At 50.7% G+C, this 15,021-nt stretch overlaps 1 protein-coding gene across 2 annotated transcripts in view; it reads right to left on the minus strand.

Annotated features, from left to right (window-relative positions):
- CCDC93 (coiled-coil domain containing 93) overlaps positions 1-15,021 on the minus strand; it is a 2,015,088-nt gene that overhangs the window by 1,786,065 nt on the left and 214,002 nt on the right. The window lies entirely within an intron of this gene.

Below are 15,021 nucleotides of genomic sequence, written 5' to 3' on the forward strand. Positions count from 1 at the left end.
GTCAGGGCAATGTTTAGACAAAGAGCCAGGTTTTAGAGCTTTCCTGAAGGCCCAATGAGAATGTTCTGCTCTTAACGAGGGCAGAAGAGCATTCCAATGAGAGGCCGTTATTGAAGGGAAACTAGCACCTTCTACTCTGGCACGTTTGAATTTTGGTGGTGCGATACGGTGGGCGTGGGATGCCCTCATAGGTCTGATGAAGTTGGCTCTGACAATTGTTTGGGACAAGTACTCGGATGCTGTGTTCAAAAGGTATTTGTTGGTTATGGTAAGGATTTTGATGTGAATCCTTTCCTGGATGGGCAGCCAATGCACCTCCTTTCTTGCTGCTGAGATATGGTCTCTTTTGCAGATATTGAGTGCCGAAAGTAGATCATTGATTTGGATTACCTGCATTTTGCAGATATTCCTATTGATGTGCCTGCAAAAAGGGCATTGCAGTAGTCGAGCCTTGTTCCAGTTACAGATCTTGCGATGGTCAGTCAGCTTGTCGGTGTAAGGAATTGTCTAGCTGCGTTAAGAAGTTTGGCCGTGTATGCTGCTGACGAGGTGATTGCATTGACTGGTTTTGATAGGAAGAGGGTGGCATCTAGGTGCACTCCAAGGTTTTCACGGACGCCGTGATTTTAATGCTGTTGATCAGGAAAGATACATACAAGGGGGAGAGTTTCTTTAGCATTTTAGGTGACCCCACTACAAGGATTTCCATCTTGTCATCATTTAGACACAGGAGGTTCGTGGCTATCCAGGTCTGGTTGGTTAGGTAGATTTTGTTGATCATCGTAGTGTCTTCTTCATGGGACCCAGACAGGGGGAGGAGGATTTGCGTATCGATGGCATAGTTGGTGTAGACTATGCCATGGTCATGCAAGAGGTCAAAGTGGGGATTGGTAAATATGTTATAGAGGGTGGGGGAGACACAGGAGCCTTGCAGGACACCACAAGGGATGGGTTTGGGGTGGAGGGTGGGCACTAACCACATTTGAGAAGACTCTCACAGATCTTCCTTCTAGAAACAATGCACCCAGGTCATGGCTTCTTGGGAGAAGTTGGCAGAAGTTGTGAGGTGGTGGTACAAGGATTTGTGGTCTATCAGGTCAAAAGCTGCTGATAGGTCAAGGAAAAGGAGGAGGGCTGTTTTCCCTTCATTTCTGAAATTGTCTAGTTGATTTTTCAAGTCTTGCCGTGCTGACTGTGCTCCATGTCCTGGTCGGAATCCAGATTGGCGCTTTCCTAGGATGTGGTTAGATTCCAGGAAGGGTTGAATTTGGTTGTAGGCTGCTGTGTCCAAGATCTTTAGTGAGAATGGCACTGTGGCGATAGGGCGGTAGTTGTTGGGGGCTGATGGTCTAGGCTGGGTTTTTTAAGTAGGGGGGAAGACCGAGGATTCTTTCAAACTGGTGGTAACATGGTTAGCTGAAAGGGAGGCATTGATAAATCTGGTAAAAAATGGGGCTACAGTGTCAGAGCAGTCTTTGATAATAGATGCCGGACAGATATCAGCTTTGCATCTGGAAGGTTTAAGCTTTCGAATGATATTCACAGTCCCTTCTTCAGATATCTCTCTAAAATGAGAGGTTGGGGTAGGCAGAGTGAGGGACTGGGGGGAGCCCTCGAGGCCAGCGGACCCGACGGTATGTATAAAAAGTGAAAACCCAAGCAGTTTCAAGGATACACGTGTGGAAATGTACATGAGGTGGACTGGCACTGACAAGGGGGGTTTATATTGGGCCACATACCTTAACATTAAGCAGCCCTGCTGCAAGGGAAAGCGCGCAGGAGCTACAGCAGTGGAGCCGCGGATGCGAGGAACTGACAGGATGGTCTGAACAAGTGGGAACGCACTTTCATGTTTGGTGGATACACTGTGGCGAGTCAACCCTGCACAAAGGCATACCCGCCCTAGTTGGAAGCCGCCTCAGATGGAACAACACACGAGTGCAGCAAGGATACCAAGAAGCCGTGGGTAACGTGACGAGCGGCGGAGAACGAAGCTTTCAACTCGCCCAAGAGCAGCAACTCCACGAACGCCAAGGCAGATGCGGATGCCGGGACCAGGGAATCCCAAAGTATAGCACCCACAGTAACAGTAGGTTGATACTTGGATATGGAGTGCCAGCCCTAGTCTCCAGCCCCGATTCGGTCACGCGCCACATCGAGCGCATAAGTGTGAGCAAGACCGCGGAAACGCACCAGACAGACGAGGTTGGGAACCTCAGAATAACACTGCACACAATGAGTTTGAGCTGCAGATAAGCGGCGGACGTTCAGCCACGGAAGACCAACATGTGAACCACAAGCCAAACATAAAGGGGGACACTCTGGACATGGTGCTTGATGAGATGCAAAGATTTAGGGCAACATCCCGAAGTCGATGAAGGCATAAATAAGAGACCAATGTTACATGCACCTGTAGGTTGCCCCCAGGAAGGAAATAGCTTGCAAACTATATTGGAGCATCGAGGCACACGGACAGCTACCACTCTAAACAAGACCCTACCTGTAGGTGCACCCGATGACCCTCTGCAGGCCCACAGTAAGGACCATTTGAGTGAAGATAAAAGGTACCTCTCACCCAATTAAACCTTGTGGATGTGGACTCGAAGAGACGGACACTCCATAACAGGCCCCTCATAGGGAGTAATGAAGGAGTTGCACCCAGGGGGAAACAAACCGGATCCTGTGTTAACAAGACAGATGGGCGGCGGTGCTGGAGGTGGATGGGGGTGCCACACAGCTAATAGCATAAAGCGGTGAGCAAGACAGGACCCAGCAAGCCAGGAAAAAAAAAACAGGAGTTCCGAACAAAGAGGGGCCCAAACAATCTACTCGGGCCCACGGCCAAAGCATTGCCTCAACCTGAAAACGAACTATACGCAGGCCCTAGGGTAAAGGCATATGCATAAGACAGCCACAAGGTTGCAGCGGTGGCTCTGCCTCTCTGAGAAGTCTGAGTGTCCGGCAGCGAATCAGAGGTAGAGGCACGAGCAGAGCAAATGGACCCCGAACAGAGCAAGTGCAATACCTGCAAATAACACTAGCAGCAATAGAGTCACAGATACAGCGAGAGGAGAGAATGGACCACCTTGCTGGCTAGGAATGTCACTACTGCGGCCTGAACTCGCATGGCGCTAGTCTCTAAAGGGGCTGCACTGAAGTGAAGGCCGCATGGTTCTGTAATGAGAGATCGCGGCCCACGCGAGCAGTTACAGGCTAAGACATCGCAACAGTGACACACAAAGTGGCGATATGGCATCCAAAACAATTAAATCAAAGGCAAAACAGCCTCCAATCAACCCCAGCGGCAGCTGAGACAAAGACTCTGGAGCAATGTACACAAGGAGAGATGACTCCAGCACGGGATGCTCACCAGATCCTGGCAGCTATTGCGGAGTTGAAGGCATCTTGGGGATCAAAGATCGACACCGCTATTGCGGAACTGAAGACGGTGCTGGACTCCAAGATTGATGCTGTTAGCGTGGACGTCAACCTCCTCAGACAAGATGTTAGAGCATTATCCGAACGCACAGGAGGGCTGGAAAAGGAGGTGAAGGCAAACACAACCACCTGTACAGACAACGCCAAGGAAGTTTACATATTGCAGCAACAAGTGAGTAATTTAGAGAACAGAGCGGAGGAGGCAGAAGCGCGTGCGTGCAGAAACAACGTTCGCATTGAGGGACTACCGGAGGGAGTCGAAAAACCCGGACGCAACAAACTATATAGAAAACATGATACTGCAAGAAATTGGCACTGGGGAGCTTACCAAGGGATTCACTGTGCAGCGAGCCCACAGAGCCCAAACTAGGAAACCACCGCCAGCCCCCCCCCCCCAAATTATTGCCAAGATCTTGAATTATAAAGACAGAGAGAAAATCCTGGGACACTTCCGCAAAGGAGGAACTATAAGCAGAGCAGCAGCAAGCATTACGGCATACCCAGTTTACACCTTCCTGGTACAGCGTCAGCAACTGAGTGCATCGGTGAAAAGAAGGCTGCGCGAATCTGGATTTAAGTACATGCTGTTGTATCCCGCAAAGCTGAAAGTACTCTACAAGGACAGCAGACGTTTTTTTTTATACTGCGGAGGTGGTAACTACGTGGCTGGACTCCGTGAACTGGCCAGCGGATGCTGATGACTGGGTGGACAAGAGCCAAGAGAAGTGAGAAGATGGGCCTGCGGAGCTGAACCCGCATACAGTGTAAAACACCATAGGTCTGTAACATGGGGTAGTAATAAAATCCAGGTGGGCTCCATGCACGTAAAAGAAAGTGGGGACATTGAACTCTATATATACGTAAGACACGGAATACCGGTCTAACATATGGATGTAATATGGGTTGTCTAGGTGATACATACACAGAAGGGCTTGAGACGTACAATTGTGTAGGAAACTGTGGCACTAGTGCGAGAGACATGGAGGGAACGCGTTCTTACCCCTAGTAGTTAGTTTAGTCGGGATACCAATAGAGTGGTATCCCCCTGCTGAGTCCCAAGTACAGACAGAGCCGGGAAAAGGACTAGATGCGGGGTAGCCTGAGATCCAGGGATGGAGCTAGCTAACAGTTGGAGAGGGCTAGGGAGGGGGGTGGAGGGAAAATTGGGGAGTTTTAAGGGGGGAAGGGAAGGGAGTTGGGGTTATTATAGGGGTACAAGCCTACAATCGCAAGCCATGGAGGAAGATTTGGAGGGTGGGAGTGGAGACAAGAAGAGTAGGAAACGGATAGAATGGGAGACCGGAGGATAATTACCTTGAATGTGAGGGGATTGAATTCTTATATTAAACAAAACAAAGTAATGATGTACTTGAAAAGATTGAAGATAGATATTGCATTGCTACAAGAAACTCACCTGAATAGGGAGAAGCAAGCAGTGGTAACGAGAAAATGGAAGGGGACAATCCTAGGGGCAACGTACTCATCGTACGACAGAGGAGTCCTCAAATGGATAGCGCCACATGTCCCGTTTAAGCTATTTTAGTCCACCATAGATAAAAATGGGAGGATGGTACTAATTAAGGGAATGGTGGAAAATAGAGAAGCACACATTATAATCACATCTATGCCCCGAATCATGACACCACAATCTACTTCAGGAACCTATACGCCAAGATCAGCCCATATATGGATGGGGCAGTTATATGGGGTGGAGACTTCAATTGTACCCTGGAACCGAAGCTATGATAGACCTGCCCCAGCAGCTGTTACGCTCACCTGGTATCCACGGGGACGCCACCCAGCCCTGGTTGGATGATTTGCACTCTCAAACCCTCTCCCGGTCCCTTGCTAAGGTCTCTGGTTAAAGATGGGTCTGCAATATAGGAGAGCTGGATTCAATACCAGATTGTCTTTATGTTTTCCCACCTCCCTTGGCCACAACTCCTTCTTCCCCCTTGGGCCTTCTCCTCACCTTAATATTGTGAAAGGTGGATTCTCCGCCCTGCTCCTCGTGGCAGCGGCACGTAGATGTGGGGGGCAAGCAGCGACCAAGTTACTTCACTGGTGCAAGCCCCCCCTGTGGGAATCCAGGCCTGCTGCGACTCCGTAGGTTTGCTGCTTTACAGTCTTTATATGCAGTTCTTATGTTCCTTTTAGTTCGAATAATAATGTTTAGGTATCGAAAGGTATTTTGGTGTCGTCATGCAGTTTGAAGATGAGCATGGGCCGTAGGCGAAAGCGCGGTGTGCGCGATGCTGTCGGTGAGTAATGCGCGATGCGCGGCGCTGTTTCAACTTTTATATTGCTAACCTGTGTCTTTCCTCTCCTTGCAGGTTGCGATGTTCCTCACTGAGCGCCGTAATGTTCCAGCAATGATACTGACCAGGAGATGACTACCCAGGTAAGAATTGTGTGGCTTTCTTCATTCGTGAGGAAACGCTTACTAATGCTGTCTTTCTTTCTCCTGCTTTCAGGTTATGGTATTCCAGGATGCATGTGGTGCCGGATGATGGAGTTCGTACATTCAGGTGAGTGGAACCGAAGTCAGCAATGGATTGAAGACAGGATACTGTTCCAGGTAAGTTTCGCAGTGTTCTCTCTGGCTCTCTCTCTGCAGGTCCTTGGTTTCAGGTAAGCTGGCATCAAAGAACTGGATAGGGTGAGCGGTAAGCTGCCCACAGCAGAATAACGCAAAGCATGTTCTGCTGTTTGGGTGTGGTTTAAATAGTCTCAGGTAGAGTAGTCCAGGTAAAATAGTCCCAGGCCTGCCACACCCAAAGTAGTCCGGGTAAAGTAGTCCCAGGCCTGCTACACCCAAAAGACTAGACCGCATAGCTCAGTTCCTTGTAACTGAGCTAAGTGTGTGCCTCCATGTTGGCTGAACCCCCTCCCCTCCACCCCCCAAGTTAAATAGTCCCAAGTAAATAGTCCCATTCTAATGTTGGTCTTCATGATGGTTATGAGCCTGGCGCCAAAGGCCCCAGGACTGACTCCAGGCGAGTCTTGGATGGGGTTTTAAGGCCTTTGACCTGGCCCTAACTGGAAGGCTGACTTGCCAGTGAGGGCCAGGGGCAAGGGTCATGACAGCGGCAAAAGCCTTGCTCACCCTGTTAAAGGAGTTTAGAATGGAGGATGTGTGGTGAATGCACCACTCACATGATAGAGGGTACTCGCATTACTCCGCCCCACGAAACCAATGCACCAGATTAGATTATATATTTATTGGATGAGAGCTACTGGAAGCCGTGACACAGGCAGAATACAAGGCTATAGTCCTCTCGGACCATGCGCCACTGATAGTGACGTGGCAGATCTCACCCCCTACAGCGAGAATCCCGACATGGAAACTCATCAGGGCCGAGGCAATGAAAGACAAAATTTAGAGAAGATTTGAGAAAGGACATACAAGAGTATTTTGAACATAATACAGGTAGTGTAGAATCAGCCGGGACGCTGCGAGAGGCATTTAAGGTGGTAGCAAGGGGAGCAGCAATATCAAAATCGAAAGGGCTGCAAGGCAGCATAATACGAGAATTGCGTAATGCAGAGAGGGAGCTAGAAACGAAAATGCGGGAGGGTATGAAATCCCCTGTGGAAACTACAGCCATAAGCCAATTAAATCATGTATGCAGGTTACATTGGGAAAGACTATGCAATCTAAATTATGGACGATATGTGGAGAGACAACATGCAGAGGGAGACAAACCATGTAGGTTGCTAGCGTGGCTTTATAAGAGCGAAGCCTCTAGGCAAGCAATTAGAGTAGTGAAGGGAGCAGATGGCCAGATGTGAGATACTCAGAAAGAGGTGAATAAATGTTTCTTTGAATACTATAAGGAACTGTATGCCGATATTACAAATGGGGAAGAAATAGACATGTTGGAGGCATTAACAGAGATTGCTCTGCCCAGGCTTGATGTGACAGAAAGGGAGAGCCTAAATGATCCAGTGACGCTAGACAAGCTAGAATATGTTATTAAGACACTACCCACCAACAAAGCCCCAGGCGCCGATGGCCTCCCGAGCAAGTTCTACAAAGCATATAAGACGGAATTGCTCGCTCCGATGTTGGCAATGCTGAACGAAGCGTTCAATGCAAATACATTGCCTGCTTCCCTTCGGGAGGCAATACTCATCCTGCTACTTAAACCTAATAAACCAGATACGGCCTGTGGGTCCAATAGACCGCTCTCGATGCTTAACCAAGACAGTAAAATACTTACAGCAGTGATGGCAAATAGATTGAGGGCCGTTATAAACAAACTTATCCACCTAGATCAACCGGGTTATGTACCGGGCAGGTGTATATCAGAAAACCTCAGAAGGCTCCACCAAGTCATAGATCAGACCGAGGGAAGCTCCCAGGAGATAGCGATAGTCTCAGTAGATGCAGTGAAAGCCTTTTTCTTTTTAATAACACATTTTATTGATTTTTAATAACAATGGTACAACATACAACCAACCCCCGCCCCCATCTCCTTGGCAGGTTGTCAAGTATACTTGTCGTGCCGCTTCATACTTTTGCAACTGTACCCTCAAATGTCATATTACTGAATACTCTCCCGATCACCCAAACCCGCTGCAAAGCACTAGTTCTCAGTTCGCACCCTCTACCCACTTTCCCCAGATCTTGGTGGCCTTGGCTGGGCACACTCGTGCGGTATAAATTCTGTGTTCCTTTGCTGCACAAATGTCAATTTCAGCGGACCATTGGGCCAGGGATGGACAGTCCGGGGCTCCCCATTTCTGTGCAATATCTCGCTTTATCAGACCCAGTATGGTAGACAGAAAGATACCCTCCCACTTGTTTGAATTATTTTCATCTGGAACCCCTAATAGCAGCTTTGCTGGTTCCAGCGCCACTGGATCCTCAGTGTTTGACAACATTGCGTCCAGAAGGTTCTTATCCGGGGGCATTCCCAGAGCAGGTGGAAGAAGGTGCCCTTCTCCCCCCACTACATCTCACACAGTTTGGATCAGAAGCTCGCCCCGATCCGGACAGGGCAACTCGGGGATAGTAGACCCGGTGAAGTATTTTGAGTTGTACCAGTCGGATTTTGGAATCTATGGTGATTTTGCGCGGGTGCATAAGTACTTGAATCCTATCCTCTGGTTCTATGGTGCCAACCTCCCTTTCCCACTTAGTTCTAAGGCTAACCAGTTCCGGAGTGACAAATGCGTTTATAGCTTTATATCAAATTGACGCGACTTTGGTGGGAATGTGTTGTGTAAGTAGATTGCGCTCCAGGGGCATACATTGTGGTGCGTCCATGAGTGCCTGCCTGTGACCAACGACGGAGTGTGTCAATTGCACATAGTGATAGCGCTCAGTCTCGGGAATTCCGAATTTTTGTTGCAATGTCTCGAACAGGAGAATGGAGCCATCTGTCATAACATCCCCTACTGTGGTTATCCCTACCTCCACCCATCAAGCCCATACAGCAAGTTTCCGCACTTCAGAGAGCATGTAATTGTGCCATAATGGTTGCGCCAGAGTTACCTTGTTCCCCCAGCCTATGCAGGTGTGTGCCTGCCTTCAGGTGACTGCGATATGTGCTGAGATTGTTTGCAGAGGGGGTCTAGGGAGGATCTGGTATAATGTGATGAGTGGCGAGGTTTCCTGGGCAATGGGCAACTCTCCTCTAATGTGTGGGAGTTCACTGTCCCCATGAAGCAGGTCATTAACCACAGTTAACTGGCTGGCCCAGTAATAGGACCGAAGATGAAGGACTCCAATACTCCCCTCCCAGATGGACCTCTGCAGCATTGCCAACGCAATACGAGGTTGCCCGCCTTTCCATATCAGTTTCCTATGGAGGCGCTCCACTCGGACGAATTGCGAGTCTGGTATTGCAAGTGGGGCATTCTGTAGCACGTACACAAAACGTGGGAGTGCAAACATCTTAAAAAGCGCCGCTCTACCCATTAGCATGAGAAAGAGAAGCATCCAGTGCTTTACGTCCTTCACAAATTGATTGGGCAATGGGTGCAAGTTACGGGACACGTAGGCGGAGAGGTTCCCAGTGACCCATATACCCAAGTATCGGAAGCCCTCGTTCTCCACTCGATAGGGGACGTCCCGTGGAATTGCCAGGTCCTCACCTTTTCCTGGAAAAAATAACTGATTTGCCCCAGTTTACTTTCAGACCACTAAAGTCACCAAAGACTGTCAGCATCCGAGATACTATTGGGTATGCATGGTTCGGGTCACTCAGAAAGAGCAGCAGGTCGCCTGCATAAAGAGAGACCTTATCTTCTCGTCCTTCCGGCCATCGGAACCCGCACCAAGTGGTGACCTGCCAGAGCCACTGTGCCAGTGGTTCGATCGCCAAAGCAAAGAGGAGGGGGAATTGCAGGCAGCACTGCTGTGTGCCCCCACCCAGCGGAAAGGAACTGGAGTACCAGCCGTTTACCTTGAACTCCACTTGTGGTGCCTCATATAAAAGCTGAACCCAGCTAAGAAAGGTTTCTCCAATCCCCATGCACCTCATCGTCGCCCATAGGCTTCCCCATATCACAGAATCAAACGCCTCCTCAAAATCTATTGCAAGGAGAGCAAGAGGAGGTACGAGGATCGGGGTTCATTCCAGCAATAAATTAAGTTGGCGCAGATTCATTCTCGTCGACCTGTGTGGCATGAAGCCACACTGGTCAGAGTGCACCAAAGAGGATATGATTGTGGCTAATGCTTTAGCAAGTATTTTGTCCTCCCCATTGATAAATGATATTGGCCTATATGATGTACACAATTCGGGGGGTTTGCTCTGTTTAGGGAGTACCATGATGCTGCCCCTTCTTAGGTCCAGGGGGAGAGTACCCTGTTCTCTAGCCTTGAGGAACATTTTATGAAGGGGGTCACCATCTTGTCGCTGCCCAGTCGCTTCCATGTCTCAACCGGGAAACCGTTGGGACCTGGCGTCTTCCCGGATTGTAACTGGGTCATGGCCTCTGCAATCTTGGTCTCCCCTAGCTCTCTATCGAGGTGTGTCCTCTGCTGTTCAACAACTGCGGGAGCACAATCTCGTCCAGAAAGGACGGGTCCGTTGGCGCAGTCGGGGCCCTGTACAGATCGGCATAAAATTGGGTGAATGCCTCTGCTATATCCGAGTCTATTTGAGCCGGTCTGTTCACATTGCCGACGATCCGCTTGACATGTCTAGGCCTCTCCTCACGTTTCTCCAACCAGGCCAGTAATTTGCCTGCCTTATCGCCACATTCATAGAGCCTAGTCCTCGAATCCCTGTGTGCCTGTTTTGCATTATCTAGTGACGTATTGTGAAGGGATTCCCTGGCCTTTAGAAGAGAGCGATGTGTCTCTGGGTTAGCATCTGCTATGTAGCTGGTTTCCCATTTCTCTACCTCCACCACTTTCCTGTGGTGCTCTCTCCTTCTATTGCACGTCCAGGCGATCATTTCCCCTCTAAGTACTGCTTTTTGTGCCTCCCACAGTATGACAGGGTCCTCCACAGTGCCCGCATTTACGAATTCGAGAAGGCCTAGATAGTAGTTGTTCAGTCTCCACGTCCTGGGAGGCAGCGGTTGACTCGTGCAAAGCACCATCTCCAGGGGAGAATGATTGGAGATACCACAGGGGAGTAGTTCTGCATCGATTACTCTGTATGCCTCGAAGCTGGAAGAAAAAAGTAATCTATCCTGGAAAAGGATGCATGGGCACCCGAGTGAAAGGAAAATCACTGTTCTAGAGGGTGAAGTTCCTTCCAAACATCACACAAGCCTAGCGCTGATGAAAAGGTAGCCAACCTAGTGGGCATGTTAGGGTTGCGATTCCAGATGAGAGTCCGGTCGAGTGTTGCATAGCACATCATTGAAATCCTCCCCAGGATCCACAAGTCCACTTGTTGTTGAGCCAGTAAGGTGGTCACTTCTCTCAAAAGACCCTCCCCCAGCCCGGGTGGGGAATATATCGCTAGTATGGCTAGCGTCTCCCCCCAGAGCGTGCCTCGCACCATCACATATCGACCGCAGGGGTCTTGCTCCACTGCACGCAGTTCGAATGGAAGATGCTTATGCAGGAGGAACAAGACTCCCCGGGATCCCACAGTGTACCCTGCGTGGAACGCATAGCGATAATTAGTTCTATGGAAAACCTGGCAGGTCGAGTCTGCTAAATGGGTCTCTGTGAGGAGGGCCACGTCAGGGGAACGCCTGTTGAGGAATTGGACAATGAGGCATCGTTTAATGCCCAATCCCATTCCATTTACATTCCAAGTCAGAAATGTAAGGGGTTTAAAGCGACCAGCAGTTGTCAATGGAATCTGTGCATCCGCCATAGGGTCTGTAGTAATTTGTGTTAACAGTTATGTTGTGGAAGATGTAGCGGTGTGCATGATGAGCGTTTGGTGCGGTTGCATTTGAAGACATAGCGGTTGCATGGGATGGGAGTGTAAGTACGAAGTACAGAGTGAGTGGCGGCATTGTGAATAACAACAAACTAGTGTAACTATCCTGAAAATAAACGGTGTGGAACAATCTACCCTGCCCATACTCCTCCCCAACGTGAAGTATCTGTCGCCCAAACTCATCTGGCGACCGAAAAACTATGTTGTCAGATCAACTTAAAAGGAATGAACTGTTTCTAACTTCCCAGAGACTTACTGCTCCTGGTGCGGATCAAGTGTCTCGGGCGGGGATCTAGGTGTCAATCAATGGCCTGGCATGTTGGCAAAGACGACACATGACTATTCTGATAATTGGTCCGAATTCAGAAGCCGCCTTCCAGTGTCCTTATGTAAGTCTAATACATTGTTCCAAATTGGCCAAGTGAAAGGAGGCTGGCCTCGGAAGGTGTTGGAGGTTCCGGCCTGTTCTTTGCATCGAACGACTGCTGCTGTTAGGGCTGCTAGGGATCGGCTTCTCCGTCCGGGTCATCCTGGACCTCCAGTACGGGTTGTCGAGCAGGTCTGTCCCGCCTCCGCCTGGGTCCTGGCCTTCTTCTGGAGTTCGGATTGGTCCTGGTCCAGTCCCCCTCAATGTGGGTCTCTGCCCATTTCCAGGCTTCCTGCAGGTCAGTGAAGTGAACTGTTTTACCATTGTGCTGAATCCTCAGCTGGGCCGGGAAGAGGAGCCTGTATTTAACATTCATGGAATGGAGCTTTTTCTTCAGGTGCTCAAAGGATTGTCTGGCCTTCTGGACCTCACGGTGTAATCTGGAAAAAAAGGAAATTCTGGCCCCGTTGTTGGTGATAGTTCCCTTTGTTCGGGCCATCTGCAGAATAGCCTCCCTATCACAGTAAATGAGAAGTCTGGTGATGACCGTTCTTGGGGATGCGCCCGGGATCGGATGACCCGCTGGTATTCGATGGGCACGTTCCACAGAGAAGAGGTTTGACAAGGATTTTGGCGCTAAGTGATCGGCCAGCCACTGCTCTAGAAAGAGTTCCATGCTAGGTTCCTCCGTCCGCTCCAGAAGGTTAAGGATACGGATATTATTATGGCGGGACCTGCCTTCTCCCTCGTCCACTCGTGCCACCAGGGTCTTCAATCGGGTCAAGGCTTGAGACAACTGTTTGTGCACTCCTCCAAGATCGTCCTCTACCCCGGATACTCGCTGTTCCACCTCCCCTGGCAGGGCTGAGAGTTTTTGGAGATCGTGGCGGAGGAAGGATACCTCTGCGGGGATGCCATCCATTTTTTCTCCATCGAGGGGTGGGAATTGGCAATACCGAGCATCACATCTCTCAAGGTCAAGGATTCCTCCTCAGGCGGGGAGGGGTTCGGCTTCGGGTTTGCTTTGACCGGCACCGTAGTGGTGTATTGGTCCATGGTGCTCTGCGTGGATGTTTTCTTACCCTTGTCTTTGCCCATGCTGCCACCCAGCACCGATCAGCGGTGCAGTGAGAGTGTGTAAGGTGTGTCTTGCCCCATAGAAAAGTTCTGACGCTTTTAGTAGGCACGTATCGCAATGCCCGGTATAGCGTCTTGGCAATGGGCGGGTGTGATGCTGCCGTTCCAGGGCACTCCAGTGCTGCACGGCTCACTCTCTGTTACCGCGTGAGAAAGCACAGCATGGCCAACCTAGTCGTCACTCAGTGATGTGCAACACCACCGTCCACAGGGTTAATCTTCTGGGGGTGAACAAGGGCTCCGCCACCCAATACAGTCCCATCTGGGCAGGCACGCCGGGTCAAGATGGGCTAGTCCACACTCTTCTCTCCTGTGTCTCTTCAGTATACTTCCAAAGGCCAGTGCAAGATGGAGGAAGTTGAGGTGGGAGCCACCGTGACCTACATGGGTTGCCGGGGTGCGAGTGGCGCCGGTACGGTTCAGTATATATAGCTGCACAATATGAAGGTACCAGGTAAGTGCGCCCCCCTGCTTCTCCTCGTCTGTGAAGTTGGCAGCAATTGGACTCCCAGGTGATATTAATGTTCCAAATGCCCGATTAGGGGGTCGCTGGGCGTAGCAAGGGAGCAGTTACTGATCTGGAGACATGATGTCAGTTCTCCATATAGTCTTTGTGTGTGTGATTGCACTCCCACCTCAGCTACAGGTACAGCGCCTTAGGATTAGCAGTTCCAACGTAGACCAAGAGGAGGGAAGGGGCCCTCTGCCACCAGGACCCCTCTCCCTCGTCCCTGTCAAAATGGCACTACTATGTCATCAGTAGCCCTGTGTTCCCCACGCTGCCATGGACAGAAGCGCAACCCTCCCAGTAGGCCGGTGTCGCCGTCCCTCTTACAGATGGAGTCCCGCTCTGCATATAGTGAATGGTATTGCGTGCCCCTCGAGACAACAGAGGATAGGAGAGGCCACGCACCCACTCACCGTCGTTGCCCTCGTGCCTGGATTGCCGGTGAGTTGATGTGCTTCCCAGGGTGGGTACCGGACTGCAGATGAGGCGTCCGGGCTCGAGCCGACAGTTCAGCTCATCTGTTATGCCTCCCGGTTGCTCCCTCACACCCCATCTGTAGGCCAGGGGTGGATCCAGGCGAGTTGGCCCTCTTCAGTCTCTCCTCCAGGCGGGCCGAGGCCCCAGTGAGCACCAGGGTCGTCCCTCCGGCGCTGTAAATCTGCAGCTCATCGGGCGGGGACCCTGTCCGCACCCCACCAGCAGGCGGGGTCGCCCACCTCCCCACACACAGCGCACCCCTGGCGCCGACGGGTCCATCAGGGGACGGCACGCCGCCCGCAGCCATCCCGGCGGGGGCGCGCAGAAGCTCAACGGTCACCAGGTGTCTCCCACCACTCCACACCGCCGAGCCCGCAGTGCCCCTCTGGGCCCAGAACTCAACACTGGGGCCTCCGCAAAGGGGTCCGACCAGTGTTGTCACCCTCCTCCTTTAGCGCTGGTCAGTGTCGGTGAGGCAGGCTGGGTGCGAAAGGTGCCGTACCCTTCGTTCAATGCGGGCAGCGCACCGCAACCATTTTACCAGGATCTGCCAGTCCGGCCCAGCCCAGTGTTCAAATCAGGATAGCTCCGTCAGGAGTCACCTCCGGGCTCTGAAACTTTCAGAGTTCGTTGTGCGGGTATTCACCTCTTTGTCAGTTTATAGTTGTAGACTTTAAGACTGCCAGAACAGGATATTTCAGGATAAATGTTGGTAGCCAACGGAGCGTCCTAAG

The sequence above is a fragment of the Ambystoma mexicanum genome, chromosome 9 (genome assembly GCF_040938575.1).
Source record: "Ambystoma mexicanum isolate Mex_15411 chromosome 9, UKY_AmexF1_1, whole genome shotgun sequence".
Taxonomy (NCBI): Eukaryota; Metazoa; Chordata; class Amphibia; order Caudata; family Ambystomatidae; genus Ambystoma; species Ambystoma mexicanum.